The 19428-nt window shown below is 43.7% G+C and overlaps 1 protein-coding gene and 1 long non-coding RNA gene across 6 annotated transcripts in view; one reads left to right on the top strand and one right to left on the bottom strand.

Annotated features, from left to right (window-relative positions):
* ASIC2 (acid sensing ion channel subunit 2) overlaps positions 1 to 19428 on the bottom strand; it is a 995000-nt gene that overhangs the window by 353318 nt on the left and 622254 nt on the right. The window lies entirely within an intron of this gene.
* Positions 1 to 19428, top strand: part of LOC140606295 (uncharacterized) — a 100149-nt gene that overhangs the window by 24999 nt on the left and 55722 nt on the right. For all 4 annotated transcript variants that reach the window (XR_012008646.1, XR_012008645.1, XR_012008643.1 and 1 more), the window contains exons 4-5: positions 9858 to 9942; positions 15614 to 15754. This is a non-coding gene — a long non-coding RNA (uncharacterized lncRNA). The remainder of the gene's footprint in view (positions 1 to 9857; positions 9943 to 15613; positions 15755 to 19428) is intronic.

The raw sequence follows: 19428 nt of genomic DNA on the forward strand, positions 1-19428 counted from the left end.
AGCAGAGTGACTAATTTGATATTCCATGACTAGAAGCAGATCTATGTCCTTCTGATTCCAAAATCTGATCTTTTAACCACTACATTCATGATCTTTTCCTTAAAACTGTTCCCTCTGGATTTTCCTATTTCTTTTCTGCTCTTCTTCAATTTATTCAGCATCAAAATCTTGGAGTTTAAAATATGCCACATCACGGAACATTTTAATGCTTTTGTATGTGCTGTTCTCTCTTTCTGAAAGGCCCTTCCCATAATCTTCAATATGATCAGTGCATCTCCTCTGTGTCACCCCACTGCTGAGGTCATCACTTCTTCCTTGGTATCACATGGCTGGGTACAGTGAACTTGAAGTTGTCCTCATTGACTATTTCTTTGACACAAGAGCCAAGGCACCTCAATCTAAAGTTGTGTCTGAGGATATATCTACAATAGCTACTATCACCTGAGCTATAATGACTTGTTTGCCTATGGGTGTCTCCTTCTGCACAATACACTTTATGGGAGTAGGGGCTGAATGCTTACATTTGTAGCTCCTATTCTGGCAGCAGACACTCAATGGTTAATGAGTCATCTTCAGTGCATCTCATTCCTTTAATCTTCACAGCTAATCAGTAGATAAGCCCTGCAGAATTCTCTTTGTTAGATTTCTTATATCTCTTCCTCATTTTCCATTTTCCCAGTCATCATCCCAAGTTTGTGTCTCCTGATCTCTCAACGTGGCCCATTGTGATCATCCCAAACTCACCTCCTACTTCACTTCTTGCTCCTCTGTCCAGTTCATCCTGATGATTTCTACTCTATTAACACTGTTTTGTACATGTTGCTTGCCTACTCAGTGACTCCCTGATGCCTACATAATGAAGCCCAAGCTCCTTTACCTAGCTTTCAATAACCTTCCCAATATGCCTCAGTGCATGCTCCAATCTCACTGCAGCATTATATAAATTACCTGTGCAAGCTAAAGCATGCTATTCACCGTGTCTTTAATGCTCCATTGAGTCCCACTTCCACACCATTGCTCATGTTGTTCCTCCTGTTTGGAAAGCCCTCCCTTCTTCCCTCCACACATCTGAACCCTACCATGTCTGCACATCTCAGCTTAATTCTCACCTCCTCTATGAGCCTTCTCTGACTATTGACCCATAGCAACTTTTCTCATTTGTTGTAGAGGGAAAAGCTTGAACTTTACTATCTAAGAGATATGGCTCAGAATTTCAACTATTGACTAGTTGTGTGGCCTTGGGCAAACTAAGCTCAGAAAAATGGGAGATAATAATACCTATGTCCTGGGATTGCAGAGAGGATAAAATGAGGGAATGTATGTGCTGACAAGGGGTTCCAGTTGGTGACCTAAGCTGTGCCAGTCTAGGATTCAGAAGAAATGAGGTACACCTGGAATGTCTGTGGAGTAGCCTCATCTTGCCATTCTTAATACCAAGAGAAGGGATCAAACATGGTATCTAAGATTCCAGGTAACCAGGCTTAACTGAGAAAATATCTTGGTGACAGGCCAAGCATAGCAGTGAAGGGTCTGGGAACATTGACCTTGCATTTGAATTCCAACTTTCCCATTTCCTAGCTGTGTAATCTTGGCTAATAAGTTCCTTTACCTCTCTGTGCCTGTCTTTACTCATTCCCAAAATGGGGCTTAAATATGGGATCTATTTCATAGGGTTAATATGATGATAAGTAAAATACCTGTTAAGAATTTAGCAAGCCTCTGGCAGACCATAAACCTTTAATAAATGCTAACTATTACATTTTATATTATTATTCTTGAATCTGGTCTCTGTGGACTTGTCTTCATCCCAGAGTGAAGGACTATGAGTAAAAAATGGAAAGAGACGTTTCACTAATCATCCCTAGAAGAGCTTGGTTAGAGGAGAGAGATGCCTGCTTCATAGTATCTGTTACAGAGAGTAGCATAGGTGAGAACAATGATGCAAAAAACCAGCCTGAAATTGGGTCACCCATCAGGAGGGTAGTGCAGTGGCTCTCAGCTCTGGCTGCGAGTATGAGTTGGGGGCCTTCATCAAATACTGATGCCTGGATGCCTGGTCCCTATCACTGGAGTTTCTCATTCAGTTTGTTGGGGTGGGCTCACAAATAGATATTTTTTAAAAGAGCCTCTCAGATAATTCTATTGTGCAGCCAGGATGATACACACTAGGCCAGAGAGACAGAGGTGAAGGTCCAAATAATGCAAACCAGAAAGGAAGGGAGAGGTGAGGCAATAGAGCAGAGCTGAGAAAGAAATAATCTTGGAGATGAGATCAGGGCCAAGGTGAGGAGGCAAGGGAGGTACCTAAGGAGGCAAAATTTATGGAGAGGAGTGCCTCCTTATATTTTGTATCCCTTGCTTTACCTTAGAATCAGTCCTGACTGGAGACATCCTAGAGGTTCACAGCAATGTCTTCAGTTTTCCCTTCATGCTTATATAGGTGAATCATGTTTGTTTGTTTGTTTGTTTGTTTGTTTGTTTTCTGAAGCACATATACAAAAAGAGAAAAGACTAAATTTCTGTCATAGTACTTCCATCCATCCATCTATCCATCTGTCCATCCATCCACTTCCCATTCACTCATCTTTCCATTCAATAAAAATATATTGAGGGCCTATTATGCACAGATAGATGCCTAGCTAGGCCTCCATTCTCCTGTCATTTGCTCTAACAAATCTGTTATCTGCCTCTTTGTGCATATGCTGGGGGTTCTTCCTCTGATCTTAACTTATGAAAAAGAGGCCAGGGGAATCAGGGTCTGGAGCTGGACAGGCCAGATGAATGCTGATGTGGGTGAAGGTAACGATATGTGGGTATTTCCCATCAGGAATCTGGCAATTTAAGGAAAAACCAGATTTTGACACGTAGCAGCTGGGGAATCTTGACCAATGTGTTTAACCTCCTCAACAGCAGTTTTGAAAGTTAGAAAATGGGAACATTAGGTAGTGATAATTAAGTAAACCAATAACCATGTGAGTCCTGGCTCATGATAAGTATTCATTACAAAGGGCAGAGAGATCATGAATAAAATCAAGTAGGACTTTTGAGTTACTTTCAGGCTTTTATTTTTCACTTTGTCATCAACTGGAAGAGAACGTTAGCTTTCACTACCTATGCAGATCCCTTCACAACCAGAGAAACTTAGAACTCAAAATGGGAAGGAATGTGAACGCCATCTAGTCAAGTCTCTCATTTTACAATTAAAGACATAGTCCCAGAGTGAGGCAGTGCCTTGGCCAAGGCTGTACAACAAGTCACCAACTCACAGGGTTGGAAGAACTCAGAATACTGAGTCAAAGCTCTCATTGAAGCACCCAGGAGCACATATTCCTCTGGTTTCTGCTGCATGGAAATGAACTATTTTAACAGTGACGTCTCTGAAACTCAAACTGATACAACAGAAACAAGGATCAACATTTTGCATTTCTTGAACATCTACTATGTCCTATGCACATATATGCATGCTGTCTTGTTCAAGCTTTAGAAAATCCCATGAAATACATGGTACAATTATTTTCTCCATTTTATAGATGTGGGGATCTGAGGCTCAAAAAGATTAAGTGACTTTTCCAGGGACTCATAGATGGGAAATGGTGGTGTTGAGCTTAGATCCAGATCCTTGTGACCATTAAGCTCACATTTCCTGTGCTTTACTTCATTGCCTTACTTATAGAAGCTGCCCCAAATGATTTATAGATATTTTTGCATCTAGGACTAGCCCTGGGTCACACATCTGGGGTGAAGTAGAGGACTCGTGGCATTTCTCATCATAAGGACACAATTAGAACACCTCTCTAGTAATCTTTCATACACACTGAAGATATATCAGAGGGAAATTCAATGAGGGGGCTGGCATTGGAAAATTCACCTACGCCACTTCTCTGCCTCCTCTAATGCCTGAAATTCTGCCGTTACTGGTTTATTCCTTTGGCTGATTTGCGGCTCTCATTCCAAAAGCTGGGAGTGGGGATGAAAGCACAGCAAGCCCTGATAACACAATATGAGTGTATTTTTCCTTCCCCCACCTGTTGAACTCTGACTCATCTTTCAAGGCCTAACACAAATGTCATTGAACACAGGAACTTATAACATTCTGAGTCATCACTGTGATATGGGCTAGGGATACAAGGACTATTAGGGAAGCACAGGTACTGCCTAGACTGCTCACTGTCTCATGGGGAGACTAGATGAGAAAATGCACAACTACAATGCAGAGTGGAAAAAATGATGATGGATGCAAACATAGGGCTGTTCAGAGGGTGCACCCACTTCCAGAGAGGACCAGGTCAGGGATAGCATCTGTTACCAAATTTCCCTGGAATACAGTTTCTCCACTCATAGTGCTCACCTGGCATTTTGCACAGCCTCTGTCAAAGGACTCATCTTGGCCACTTGTGAGGGTCTATTTACTTGTCTGTCTTAGGATGTGAGCTCCTTCAGTAGGGGCCCCATGTTACTCAGGTGTGTATTCCCTGTGCACTATGCACAATGGGGACTGGTACATAGTAGGTACTCAATCAATGTCAGTAGAGTGGAATTCTGGGTGGAAATAGGACAGGGACTAGAGGTAAGAAATAATAGGGCTGGAGGGAAGGTAAAAAAAACTAGGGGAAAGACATGTGAGGTAAGGGTTATGGGGGCTGCAGGAGCACATTGAGCTACTTTTTATTTTGACTGGAGCTGGCCCTGGGGGCCTGTGATGGGCCTAAGCCATAGGAAGGCCACTGGAGACTTGGAGGAAGGAAGCAATGACCGTCTCGTGTGGGCATATCATCATTGTGGTAAGAAAGCTAGAGGCACAGCTCTATAACACTTTCATTTTACTCTTCATATTGATTGAGATCCCAGCTTTATTATGAATAATTTACTAATTCACTGTACCTTATTTTTAAATCTCTCTTTAATCGGACCTTTTTCTTTGTCACAATGATTTATATTTGCTGAATAATAGCCTTCTCAATGAAAATCATAGTGGAAAAAGAAATCTCAGGCTAGGAAGTTTTCCATGAAGGTAGGGAACAGTTCAGGCTGTGGAGAAGGCACAGGGAGACACCTCTGTCAGCTCTTTCTCCTTGAGTTCCTGACCCTACTCTAGGGTTTTGTTTTTCCATGGCTTGACCATCTTCTGACAAATTATGTAATTTACCTATATATTATGCCTACTATTCACTATTTCTCTTCCCCTTCTACAGTAGAATGTAAGCCCCATGAGATTGGGAATCTTTGTCTATTTTGTTCACTGATATATCTCCAACATCTAGAATAGAGTCTGGAATATAGTAGGTGCTGAAAGAATACTTGTTGAATAAATGAATGACTAAATGTAAAAAATCAATGGAAGTTAGTGCAATTCAATATTTGGAGACCATTCTGAGTGAAGAGAGGGAGCTTAGCTTAAAAACAAGGTTTCAGGTTCATGACTTATAGAAACCTCTGGAAACCAAGATGACATTGAGCGCTTTGTGATGGTGGTAGTCATAGTGATGATGATGATGATGATCGTGATGGTGATGACAGTGGTGGTGGGATAGTGATTATGAAGGTGGTGGTAGTGATGTTGGTAGTGGTGATGATGATGATGGTGGTGATGATGATCATAGTGTTGGTGATAATGATGGTAGTGGTGGTGATGATGATGATGGTAGTAGTGGTAGTGATGATAATGGTAGTGATAATGATAATGATGATGGTGGTAATGATAATGATGGCAGTGGTGATAATGATGGTGGTGATGGTGGTAGTGGTGATGATGGTGATGGTAGTAGTGGTGGTGATGTTGGTAATAGTGATGCTGATGGTAGTGGTGGTGATGATGGTAGTGGTGGTAATGATGGTGATGGTAGTGGTTGTGGTGATGATGATAATGGTAGTTGTGATAATGGTGATAGTGGTGGTGGGGGTGATGGTGGTGGCAGTAGTAGTGATAATGATGGCAGTGGTGGTGATGATGATGATGGTAGTGGTGGTGATGATGGTGATGTTCATAATGAAGAGGGCATAAACTACATCACATCCACTGAACTTGAGTTTATAGAGCACTTTTGTATCCTTTTGACTTTGATACTTATAATGTCCTCGAGAGGTAACAGAGCCAACATTATTGCCACCATTTTCAGAGATTTCAGTGATGAAGTGACTTGTCCAAGACTGCATAGCCATCAGAGGCAGAATGAAGTCTGCAACTCAAGTCCTATCATCCATAAAAAGCCACCATTTACTGATCTTCTTAGTGTGCCAACACTGCTAAAAGCTCTATATTCCTCTTCCCTAGGGATTCAGGAGTTAGAGACTTGAACACCTCATTTGCAGGTATTGCAGGTTCAGAGAGAGATGGTACCATTTTGTGGTGGCCACCTTCCTCTATGTATAGAGGGGAGCAGAGATAGCAAGGCTGGCAGGAGACAGGAGATGAAAACAGTTACACAGAGATGGGCAGAGATGAGGGATCAGGTAGGCCAGGGAAGGGAAGGTGGAGTTATGGGCACCATGGTTCCTCATGGCTCTCTGGGTCCAAGGCCCGGTCCATCATGAGGCCCTTCTTTATCTCCTGTTCTTGGGATCTGTATAATAAACCCTACTTTGTCTAAGCTGGCACTACTGGGAATCTGTTCTCTTCAAACAAAGAATCTCTGACAGCCTGTTTGCTCAGTCCTCAGGAAGTCACCCATCCAAGGCCCCTGTACTTGAGGTCAACCAGAGGCATAATGGAGTGTGAGGAGGGAGGCAATGAGGTGGAAGGTTTGTCCTTGCACTCCTAATTATACCCCCATTCCCTCTCTGCTCCCATCTACTACACTCTCTTCTGACCCAGCAAAACTCACTCTCCATCCTTAAGTGATATTAGGTTAAAAAAAAATCCCATCTAGATCCCAGTCTGCCCTGTTTCCCCAGTTTATGCTGGCCATGATGTGCAGGGACAGTTCTGGGGCCCTAACAGTGAGCAAGAAGTGGCTTCTGCTTCCAGTGTGATCACATTTTTGGTACATGCCATGATGTGTGCCCCTTCCCCAGCTTTCTAGCATTTCTATTAGAGAGACAGCCGTGGGCAGAAAGTCCAAGATTGGGCTCTCATGAGAGGGATGTGTGTATGTGTATGTGTGTGTATGCACAGATGATAGTAGTAGGCAGTGCCAAAAAGTGACCTCTGTTCAGTTTGGCTATCACTCTGCCCCATCCCATACTTGAGACCCTGTCTCTTTGGGGAATAGAAAAATTAGCCCTTTTCAGATAAGCATGGGACCCTATCTACCTCACTAGTTAACTTTCTGAGCAATTTGTCTGAGAATGGAACAAAAAATAAACAGACATGAGCTACTTTAGACATCTGCCTGCATGAGCCTGGGCCAGAAGTCTATTCTGGTCCATACATTATTAATTTCTCTCTTGATCATGAGGAGCCTGGCCTGGGTTGAAGCTGAACCTTCCCACCAATCTCTCCTTTCTTCTTGAACTGCAAAGCCATCTTGACAGGGGATTGCTGGGATAGGCTATACAGAAAGGTCTTGAGAAGCACCTTCCAGAGGGAAGGTGGGAGCTAACAGATGTTGATGTGTACCAAGCACTATATTCCTTGCTCTACCTATGCAGTCTTGTTGAAGTCTCTTTGCAAGGAAGTAGCAGTGCCCAAGGGATCTGCCAGGACCTAAAGTTTCAAGTATGTGGATAATCTTGGGACCAATTTTCTGGTCTTGGGAAGACCAACAAGAAGAAGTAAGCTTAGAGGACAATAGGAGAGGTCTTGAGGGAAGAGGAGATTTGTGAACCAGAAGTCTCTCTTTGAGTAGAAACTGGAGCCTTTATTCTGAGAGCTGAGAAGGACCTACCATCTCCCTAGAACCATGCAAACAGGGGCCCAACTTAGTCACTCAGGGGCCCAGACTGCCAGAGTAAACCAGGTGAATGATATCACAACCTCAACACTGTAGCAGAGGAGGAAACAAGGGGAATTACACGCCAGCTTTTAAGGTCTTCCACCAAGAAGAGACACATGTCACTTCTGCTCTTATTTAACTGGCCAAAGGAAGTCACATAGTCATACCTAACTTCATAGGGTCAGAAGATACAGCATTTCCTTATGTTTGGAAGAAGAGAATTAGAACTATTGCTAAGAACTACAAATGTGCCCCTCATCTCCTGTAATTCACCTAATTCCTTTAGGGCTCTCCCTGATTTTGTATAGGAACTCCATCCCTTGACCCCTCGGCCATTTTAATGTTCTCTCCTTCCATTCCTTCCTTTGTTCCAGGCCCTTCTCCCTAACTCTACCATCTGCTATCTCCCCTCCTGCCCTTCTGTTCCCTACTCAGCTCCTGATAGTCACATCTCCATCACTTGGCTGCTTTGGATAAACGTGACGGAACACAACCTCCAGCTGTAGCTTCACACGTTTCCCTTGCCCCTAATTGAGCTTAATGATTTATGTCTTGTAAAGGACACAAATGGGCAAGAATTCCTGGATCTCATTAATAATTTTAAGCATGCCAGAAGTAGGATTTTTAATCTTAAGCAAAAATTAAATGACCATAAAATCTTTGTTCGCTTCCCAGGAGACAATCCCATTTCAACTTGACAGCTTAATTAAAAGCTGGGTAAATTGGACACAACGCTTTTAATAAACAGAATTTGGCAGGCCTGGGAAAGAGATAGAAGGGAAGTGAGAGTGGGAGAAAAGAAAGCTCACAATGTAACAAAAGGAAATTAAGTTTGGGAGGTCTCTCTCCTTAGAGTGACCTTTCTGGGAGCTTCAGATATCTTCAAATGACATACCTGACCCAGAAGATTCTGAGAGATTTGATTCTCATTCTGACTAATTTCCTCCAGAGCCATATATTTCACAGAACAAGAAAGCTGTTGTCTAGGAATGCTCTTGGGGATCTTTACAGTCCTCCCTTTTTGGATCCATGTTTGCCTCCTTCTGGTCCAACCTTCTTGTAGGCTGCAAGTTCACTAAAAGCTACTGGAAGGCTGGGGCTAGGGGTTTAGTTCTGAGGGATCACACTGCATGGTGGGCTTTATGCATGGACTTATTTTTGGCCTCAATCCTTTCTTCCATTTTATGGTCTTGCCTTACCCTTTGATCTATTTTTTGACTATGACTTTCTATGGCCGAAATATTTTCACCTCTACTAAGATTTAGATTTTCCCCTGGTTCTGCTGCTTTTCCCTCTACCTTAACAGTCTCAGAAGTCAAGCCTGGGCCCTGGCCACAGACCCCATTGTCAAAGACCACACAGACCTCACCCAGAGTTTGTGAGCAGACCCCAGCAGAGCCTATAAGAAGTTATCTGGTTACCATATTCAGTATTCTTAATAGAATACAGTTGTCTCATCATATTACTGAGCACAGTATATAGAAGGTGAAGATTTAAAAGAGAAAGAAGGTAGTCACACAGCTTCCCACTCACTAGGACTCTTTCTTCCAATCAGAAGGGACCACATTTACATTTACACTTAGGAAGGTCACATCTTTCACATCTCTCCCCCATCAATTGTCTAGTTGGGTTGATCTTATCTTTGCATTCAACAGGAATTTACTTATGTGTGATGGTGCTTTAGTTAAACTAAGGCTGCCTATCTCTCTTGCACAGAGCCCTACACACACACACACACACACACACACACACACATACACACACCCAAAACCCACAGTATTTCAAATAAAGAAACTAAAATGTGTTTAAAGATATTTTATTCTTCAGTGAAAAACTTTATCTGGTGGAATTGGCTACAAGCACCTAAGTAGATGAAAATGATCTCTCTAGTAGGTGTGGGGTTTGCTGGCCTCTGATCAAGAAAAAATTAGTGTTGAGGAAGAAAACAGCCATCATCGTTTGTTGTCCCCTTTTCACTTCCATTAGAGAATCTTGTAAACCTAAAGCTTGTGTAAACCTTGGCAATCAACTGGGGGAAGAAGCTGAGCCTCAAAGAAAGGAAGTGACTTGTGTAAGTACCACAATGGGAGTGTCAGAAAGACATCTTCCTCTCGATAACCAGAATTTATAGAAGGACTCTTATTATTATTTTATTATTATTTTTGGCTATTGGTATTGGTATTTCTAGCTTAGTGCAAAGCCACAGTTTTGCTAAAATGCCTGCTAAGTGAAAACAAGTTTCATTCTTTTACCCTGACTTCCATAAAAAGAAGCAAAGAGATGTTCTTATTTAAAAGACCTCAACAGCCTAAGTTGTCAAGTTTGGGTAGGGAAGGATTTAAGTGATAAAAGGAAAAGATAAAGATGCTTGGTGGTTGCCTGTAACCAGAGGTAGAAACTAGAAGTGACTGTAAGTGGAAATGAGGTTTCTTTCTGGGATGATGAAAATGTTCTAAAACTAGACTGAAGTAAAAAAAAAAAAAAAAAAAAAAAAACTAGACTGAAGTGGTGGAGGTACAACTCTATAAATTTACTAAGATTTTTTTCAATTGTACACTTAAAATGAATGAATTTTGTGGCATGTAAATTATACCTCAATAAAGATATTTTTTAAAGTAGAAATAAAGACAAAAACTAGAGTGAGGGCTCAGACACCACATTCAGGGCCAGAGCAGAGGGAAACAACAAATCCTGGGGCTCCAGATTGGTTTGTGTTTAGGCTCTTGATGGCTGTCTACCTCCAGGACCCAGGGGCAACATCTGAAGGAGATGGCTCAATTTCCAATCAATCACACCCCAGACCCTTGTCTCAGAGCTCAGTCTTGACCTGACAGCTCTTCAGCTTCTGTCAAATGCATGTTGAGTTGGGTGACATTTAAGAGGGACAACATATGTACTAGGCTAGCCACACAACCCTCTGGGCTGTGGATGTCTTGTTAGATTCCCAGAAAGCAGGATGCTTGTACCTCAGTAGCCTAGATACCAATGGAAATGCCTTTTCAGTTTTTACAACAGATTCTATTTTATCCAAGTTCAATGAATGAAATGACCACATGAAGACTATATAGGTATTGCTAGTCATTGTAACAATGTTCTTCCCATGAGACCCAATTTAGCAAGTACACCATAGAATTTAGTACCCTGAAAAAAACATGAATAACTTATTTGATAAGCAGTGGGAGCACTGAGCCCATTGTAGTGGCTGCTTCTTCTTCTTCTTCTTCTTTCCCCTCCTCTTCCTCATACTCCCTCTTCCCCCTCTCCTTCTTCTCCTCCTTCTTGTCTACATTGCCAGGACACTCGAGGGTAGTTAGAGCAGAGTGACAGATATAGTGTCATCTCTGACGTAACTCTTTCTCTGCTCTCTGGTCCATTTCAATTCCCTCTCTCACATTCATTCAGTCATCAAGTGTTTCTCAAACACAAAGCATGGATGTGGACCAGGGACCATTCTAGGCACTGGGGTTGGAATGATGGATAAGACATGAGAATACCTGCAAATAGGATTCCATAATAGGGGCCTGCTCCAAATGCTATGGGAGTAGAGAAAGGAGAAAACAGTAGTAATAGAGAAACGGGGGACAATTTTTCAGGATAATATATTAATTATATTTTTTTATTTTCTGTATTCTTGATGCTCTGGTATTTGTGGCCTGAGTGGAGAGTGACTGCCTTTTCAAGGGCTAGCCAATAGTCAATTCTTAGGGATGCACAAAGGCTCCACCTTTCGCTTATTTTATTTTTTTTTTAAGATTTTATTTATTTATTCATGAGAGACAGAGAGATAGAAAGAGAGGCAGAGACACAGGCAGAGGGAGAAGCAGGCTCCACGCAGGGAGCCCGATGTGGGACTCCATCCCGGGTCTCCCTGGGCTGAAGGTGGCGGTAAACCGCTGAGCCACCTGGGCCACCCTATTTTATCTTTTTGTATATTTTTTATTGGAGTTTGATTTGCCAACATAGAGAAGGCTCCACCTGTCATATGTAAACTAACCAACACAGAACCCAAACTCTGAACACTCTCCTCTCTCTGGCTCTTATATTCCAGGAGGCAATCAGTATTCCTCTGTCATAAACCATCCTAAAGCCAGCTATAAACAATCAGAGACCACCTCTAGACTCCAGAACCCACCAACACTACTCAAATTAGTCCTCAGCTGCTCCCCCTTCCCTGACTTGCCTTCCCCAAGGAAAACACAATAAAGGCACTGGACCATGCTTTCTCCTCACCCCCCTTCTGTCTCTGACCAGACCTGGTGCTTTCTCATGGGGCCCTGCGCAACATGACAAGCCCTTTTCTCTCAGGAAATGTAAGTAACGAACAAGAGTCTTTCAGTGGCATTAGCCTTTCCATGTCATCATTCTTTCTCCTCCATGAATTAAAATCTTGTGCGTACAACTGATACAGGTAGGTAAAGCTTGATGGGCGGCTGAGAATTTTCCAGGTGTGGAAAGGTATTCTGGAAGTAAAACTAGCTTGTGCTTGGCTCATGGACTCAGTGAGATAGGACCTTTAGGGTGCTGTGTCTGGCGCATACCTTTAGCTCTTTAAAGGCAGTCTGTCAACATCCTTTTTGCAATGTGGATGAGGCATAAATTATAAATAATAGTGTCTGGGCCAAGTCTTATCTATATAGGATTGAATTTCCCTCAAGGTCTGGTTCTGATTGTTCTTTCTTTTGTTCTATCAAACATGGAACACACCCAGCGCTGTGCTGAATCCCAACTCTCTTATTAGCTGTGTGTCCTTTTTCAAGTTCTTAACCTTTCTGTGCTTTAGTTTCCTCATCCGTGAGATTAATATCAGTAGCCTCCTCAGAGAGTGGCTGTGATGATTACAGGGTTTTTTTAAAGCATGCAGAACACTAGCCAAACAGGGTGTAAAGACTATGCAAACGTTTGCTAAATTATTTTCTGAATCCTGCTATGTGGAAGGTACTGCGCTAAGACTTTGGAATCTGTAAAGATGTGGAAGGCATGTTCCTACTCCTAAAGAGTTTATAATGGGAGCTTAGAACATTCTGGAAGATCAAAGGGCTGCTCATGAAACTGTATTTGCATGAGATGTTTAAAATGTTGAAGGTGATAACAGACTAATATTTAGGCCCTTCATCACTCTCAAATAGAAAAGGGGAAAGAGGGAAGCCTGGGTGGCTCAGTGGTTAAGCATCTGCCTTAAGCTCAGGGTGTGATCCCGTGGTCCTGGGATCGAATCCTATATCAAGCTCCCTGCATGGAACCTGCTTCTCCCTCTGCCTGTGTCTCTGCTTCTCTCTTTGTGTCTCTCATGAATAAATAAATTAAATATTTAAAAAAAAAGAAAAGGGAAAAGAGAAAGTGAAATGATATAGAAAATAACACTGCATTTTGAGTCTGACTGACCTGGGTTCAAAATCTGGACAAACTGGCCTCCCAGCTCTCCCGTTTCCTAGCCACGTCAACCAGTTAATTTCTCTGAATCTCAGTTTTCTCAAATGATGTGGGCAACAATACCTGCTTTGGCAGATGGGAGAGAGAGAAAGAATTACTAAGCACTTGATATGTGTTGGGCACTGGACTATGAGTCCCATGAGGAAATTAGCTTAGAGAAAGTTCAGTAACTCAGTGCCCAAAGTCACTTAGTAAAAAGTGGCTGAGCTAAGATTTGAACCCAGTGACTGTTCTAATAACTTATTTTATGCCAAATCTCTCAGAGGTGTGCTAGAGCCAATAGGTTCTCAAATGACAAGAATTGTTATTATTAACTGTGTCATAAACTTGCTCTATTGGTATAACAGCCACAGATCATTTAAGACTCCCTCCAAATGTTATATTTTCTTCTCATCCCCAGCCTGGTGATAGTCCCATGATATGTTGCTCTTGGCATGCATATCCCAAATCATCCTAAAATTCTCAACTTTGTATTTCTTTTCAAATGATAAGGAAATAATGAAAAGTCCTATCAGGTCCTAGGCATATTAATCAAAAAATTAATCAAATAAAATTAGTAATGAAAGAGTCCGATTACAGAAACAATTGGAACTGCAGGCCTTGCAGATGGAAAACATTAGAGTGGATAAATGATTCACTCCTAATGGATTTAATGAAAAAACATCAGCAAGCCAAGCAAGCCCAAAGAATTCTGAGATCCAAGTTGGAATTGGCTTGGCCTGATAGCAACCATATAGTCTATAGCCAGGTCAACTTAGGTATTGGATCAAATGCCAGGCCAGGGTAAGGAGGGAGTTGTTTGGCAACTCAGCCTATCAGAAGGTCCCTAATGTCATCTGATGTCAGTATGATGACATCATTCCCAAGTCTCTCTTGACTCCCATCCTTTATAAGAACAGTGAAGCGTGCAATGGTGCCTCAGGGAATGGCTCCCCAGGAGCTTCTTTCCTGTTCAGATTCTGGGCAGTTTGACACTCAAAGGGCACCTGCTGGGCCTATGCACAGATCAATTTGAGTGAATTATGTTAAAAAAAAAAGAGAGAAAACAGTTTAATTCAATAACTAACTTTTGTTTCATTTGTAGCTTTCCTTTTCTGTCTTGATTGATTTTATTTTATTTTTTAAAAAATTTTTAAAATTTATTTATGATAGTCACACACAGAGAGAGAGAGAGGCAGAGACACAGGCAGAGGGAGAAGCAGGCTCCATGCACCGGGAGCCCGATGTGGGATTCGATCCCGGGTCTCCAGGATCGCGCCCTGGGCCAAAGGCAGGCGCCAAACTGCTGCGCCACCCAGGGATCCCTGTCTTGACTGATTTTAATTCCCTAGCAAATATCATGGCAACATGATATATTGGAGGTAACACCAGGTAACAGGTAGGTCTGTGTCCATCTCTGGGTTGTGGTTGTAGGTGATGGGTGACAGAAGGGCAGGATACTTTGGTGTAGTGTAAAGAAAAGAAACCAGATCAAGGTTTGAATAAGGCTCTGGTACTTGCTGTATGAATCTCAGTTGGTGCATCTTTAAAATGTGTGCTAGACCCTAACTTACAAGTTCAAGTCATACTTGAGAAAATGGTAGAGTAGAAACTCAACTGAAACAATTGTTTAGTGTGTATTAAATGCCTGACGACACAGACTTACAATAACCATCCCCTTTCCTGTCTTGTCTCCATCAGAGTAACAATGCTTTTATCCTCCACGCCCAGAGTGAAAATTGGCAATAAACAAACAAACGAATGAATGAATGAACAGCAGGAGTTGAGAGAAGTCTAGAAATTACAGAGCACAAACTCAATCTTTGTAGAACAATCAAGAAAGCCTTACTGATGTCCTAGGGGGAAGGCAGCTGAGTGGGAAAGCCATATGAATGGAGATGGAGGGAATAAGCAGAGGGATATGAGAGAGGACAGGGAAAAGGTCCAAGCCCTGCTCAGTGAGCCCAGGGAAGAGACACTGTATGGAATACACTGGTCTTGAATTTCTAGAAGCCATCAACCCCGATATTCAGGGCATGGGGTCCTGAAGCAAGGTTCACTGTGTCTGAAAAGAGGCATCAGCACAGTAACTGGAATGATCCTTAAGAAGCCAGATGCCCTCTATGGACCCCTTCCCTCTTCTGTATTTGGGAGGGACTAGGGACTGAACTTACCACCTTGCTGGAGGAAACACCAAGTCTAACTTAACAATAACCCTAACACTGTTGTCAGGAGTTTAGTCAGAGCTGGGGAGAGTGGTAATCAACATCAGCCTTCTCTCAGCCATGATCATTGCACACCTGTCCTCTTTATTCCCTCTTCCCTCCACCAAGGAATTCATCCAGATAAAGTGGAATCATAACCAGGAGATGAACTTTGCAGTAGAGAGTCATTATTTTCTGAAGCTCCAACGAAAGACAAATCTTGGAGAAGAGGCAGCAGAGGGAACTGGACATTTTGGCTTTTGCATGGAGGTACGGGTTCAGGCCATTGTGCCTCAGCTGGGGAGGCTTTGGGGGCATTTGAGTTGGATTGCATGAATAACTGATCTTCCAGGATTCAAGCCCAGTTTGGGTGACTGTCTGGCTGAGCCTGTTCTGTTCCAGCACTGTTTGGCTCCATTCAGCTCTGCCCAGTTTCCACTTGTCCAGATCTGCCTAGATCCTCCAGTTCACTCCAGCTTGCCCCAGTCTGACTCAGCTCAGGTCAGTTCACTCTAACACCACTTGGCAGGACTCCATGTGTTCAGTGTAGTTACAGTTCACAGTTCTTGGATGGAGAGTTCATCCAGACATTGATGATGGACAGATACTGGCAAGTGGCCAGCCTAGGGGTCAGCTTCAAAGATGATGAGGTGAAAGCCCTCACAAAGCAGACTTCAGGAGCTGTGCCCATCTGGGACAGGCACGAGGGATGTAAACTCTGGAACATCTAAGCCTGGCTTTCCTTTACAGCAACCATGGGCAAGTGTGATGAGAAGCCATAGGATCTAGAAACTACGGTGTTCTGGACCAGGCCACTCAAAATGACAGATACATAATTTTGTGCTTGATTGGATAGCCTCTTCTAGTAGACTCTGATCTAGATGAATAAGGCATAATAAGAGTTTAGAACCACCCGTAAGAGAAGGAAAATATTGAGAGTACCCAATCTGATTTTTAGCTGATTTTTCTCTCTAGATTGAGAAAAAATTAACAATCCAGGTTAAAACATTCTTCTGCAGGTCAGGGTTTGAGAGCTATTGGTTTTGAGGGACACATTCACCTGGAACTCAAGACCTCTGAGCAAGGGCAGCCCTGGTGGCGCAGCGGTTTAGGGCCGCCTGCAGCCCAGGGCGTGATCCTGGAGACCGTGGATTGAGTCCCGTGTCAGGCTCTCTGCGTGGAGCCTGCTCCTCCCTTTGCCTGTGTCTCTGCCTCTCTCTGTGTGTGTCTCTATGGATAAATAAATAAAATCTTAAAAAAAAAAAAAGACCTCTGAGCAAGCACCAGCCCCTTCCCTGTGCCTCTGGCTTACCTTCTGCCTTCTAGAAGGTGCCCATCAGATCAGACTGTGTTCATAATGCTTATCCTCATCACAGGGCTTTAGTATCTATTCCCTCCCCCCGCCCCAACCCCATTTGCTCACTCGTTTTGCCAATCTTATACCCTTATCTTTGTCAAGTATGTTGAGTGGGTTGCTCTCTGGATGTCCCTCCCTCCCTCCACACCTAAATTACTGTATCATCTTCGTGGAACAGATGAATGGTAGTACATTTCCCTTTGCAGCTCCTCTTGGGTTTAGGGTGGTTTACAAAAAACTCTGCAAGGGCAAGAGTTTCCTTTGTAGCCAACCAGTGATATCTAGGATTGAAGTGAATAGCAGCAGATACTTATAGGAACTTGTGCCTGGCACAAAGATGTTCATGAGTGAATAAATGAAAGAAGAGTGAATAAACGAATGGAGGATAAGTCAATGAACGTATGAGAAATGGAAGCATGAATAGCAATTTGCACAGGCAAAAGGTGTGGAGAAATGACTGAAATGATGAATAAATAGTCACAGTCAGTGCTACAATGGACGCAGGCTGCTTCTCTGGCATGGCCAACCTGGCCTGGGCTAGTGTGTGTGTGTGTGTGTGTGTGTGTGTGTGTGTGTGTGTGTAGTTCTCCCAGCAATTCTCCTTAGAATCTTCATTGAAATAGCAATTTTCCACTCTATTGTTTCAAGTTTGGATTATAAAATTGTTACCATTTGTAACTCTAAGCTGCATTAGGCAGCGACTCCTCTTGCTTGCTGTTTTTGGTTTGTTCAGCTCAAACCTTGGTGCATCTACTTTTCAGCTCTCCTTGGTCCTACTGCTCTCTATGGGGCTGAAAAGAAAGAGGCAGCAGTGGGGGGAGGGAGGTTTCAGTGTGGGTCTGCCCAGACCACCTATCTGACAGCGTAGGCACGACAGTCTCTGTGCTTCTTGGAATGCTGTTGACAACCAGAATGCCATGGATGATGCTCCGTGCCCGCCTTCCCACGGTTCATAGTACTGCTGAGAGGAAGGAGAGGGGAGTATTCCCTTTAAAGAGCTACGTGCCTCCTGGGGGCCAGGCACTGTGCTAGGCATTTCCCCATCACAACAGTCATTGATCTTCCTTTGCAGAGAGGCAGGCCCAGAGAGGTCAGGCACTGTGCTAGGCATTTCCCCATCACAACAGTCATTGATCTTCCTTTGCAGAGAGGCAGGCCCAGATATCCACCAGGATCATTTGCCCAAGGCCAGACAGTGAGGAAGAAGCAGAGTCAGAATTAAAATCCTGGTCTTGGAGGGGCCAGAGCCATGAAATATCTTTTAGAGGGGACAACAGTTGTGTTCTTCCTGTGGTCTCTGGGTTGGATATGGGCCATATCTCTGGAGATGGGGTGGGTTAGCACAGGCTTAGGGAAAGGCTGCTTGGATCATCTTTGCTGCTTCTGGGAGTGAGAGGAGAGAGAAGTTAGTGCCCTGTGATAGGTCGATAGAGAGATGAAAGGAATCGTGAAGTTGGATTTGAAGAATGGGCTCTATGTGGCCAGTAGTAGGTCAATGACTCTGAGAGGGCTGGGGTGGGGGTGGCCGGACTGGGAGGCAGCTAAGGGCCACTGGAGGTGAGGGCAGTGTGCTGGTATCAGGCAAGGTGCTACGATCAGGCTGCTCTTTACTCTTTCTTGTTCCCAGGGGAGTGGGAAGTGCCTTCTGTCTCTTCAAGGCGCTTGGCTTCTGAGAGACAAGGGTTGATGGGCAGTTTCTCCAGGAAGCAGGTGATTGGGGAGCACTGTGCTGTTCCCTGGGGTACATTTCCAAGGTTCTCAAAGTCAAGTAAAGTGGGACACAACCCAAAGAGCAAGACTCAGGGTTCACATTCTAAATATTCTCCCCCAAGACTGAAATGTCTCAGCAGGAAGAGAAATTAGCAAGTTCATTCATTAAGGGCCCATTGACACTTCTATTATAAAGAGTAATCATTAGTTTTTATTGAGATCTCTTCCCTGGATTAAAACCATTAGCACCAATGAGTAACCACAGATCAATCAACAAGCTTTTGTAAATGTCCCCAATTTGGTTCTGATGGTGGCATGAATACAGTCGATTATATCTCTGAAGTATCCCTCCCAGAGGCCCACTTATCTCCCCCGCTCCATGGCTGCTACTCTGGGGGCAAGCCCCATGCCTTTTCTCACCTATCCCAGTCCTGCCTCTGCTTGGTTCTCCACCCCCCAGCCTGAGACTCGGTGTGTGGAAGGTGGACTCTTGCTTGTGGAGGGAAAATGCATTGGAGGCAGGAAGATGCAGGGCCAGGAACCGGTTGGGAGCTGTGCCCGAGGCAGAGGAGGGAACTGGAGAGGTTTAGCCATCAGTGGCAGCCAGCAGAGTGGAGGCAGCAGCTCTGGGAGGATCTGGTGGGTAGAGAGCAGAGAGGACGTGAGGACAGTTTGGATGGGGAGGATGAGGAAGGGGGTGTTCATAGGCTGGCTGGCTGGCAGTGCCCGCGGGGAGGGGAGGGGCTGTGGAGCCACATGCAAGATATCCACCAGGATCATTCCTTCCTGCTCCCACCTTGGCGGCTGCAGTCCGGGCTTGACCAGGCTCTGCCTGGGAAGGAAGAGTCTGCCTGCCATGGGTGGGGGTGCTCTCACC

The sequence above is a fragment of the Canis lupus genome, chromosome 16, assembly GCF_048164855.1.
Source record: "Canis lupus baileyi chromosome 16, mCanLup2.hap1, whole genome shotgun sequence".
Classification (NCBI taxonomy): domain Eukaryota; kingdom Metazoa; phylum Chordata; class Mammalia; order Carnivora; family Canidae; genus Canis; species Canis lupus.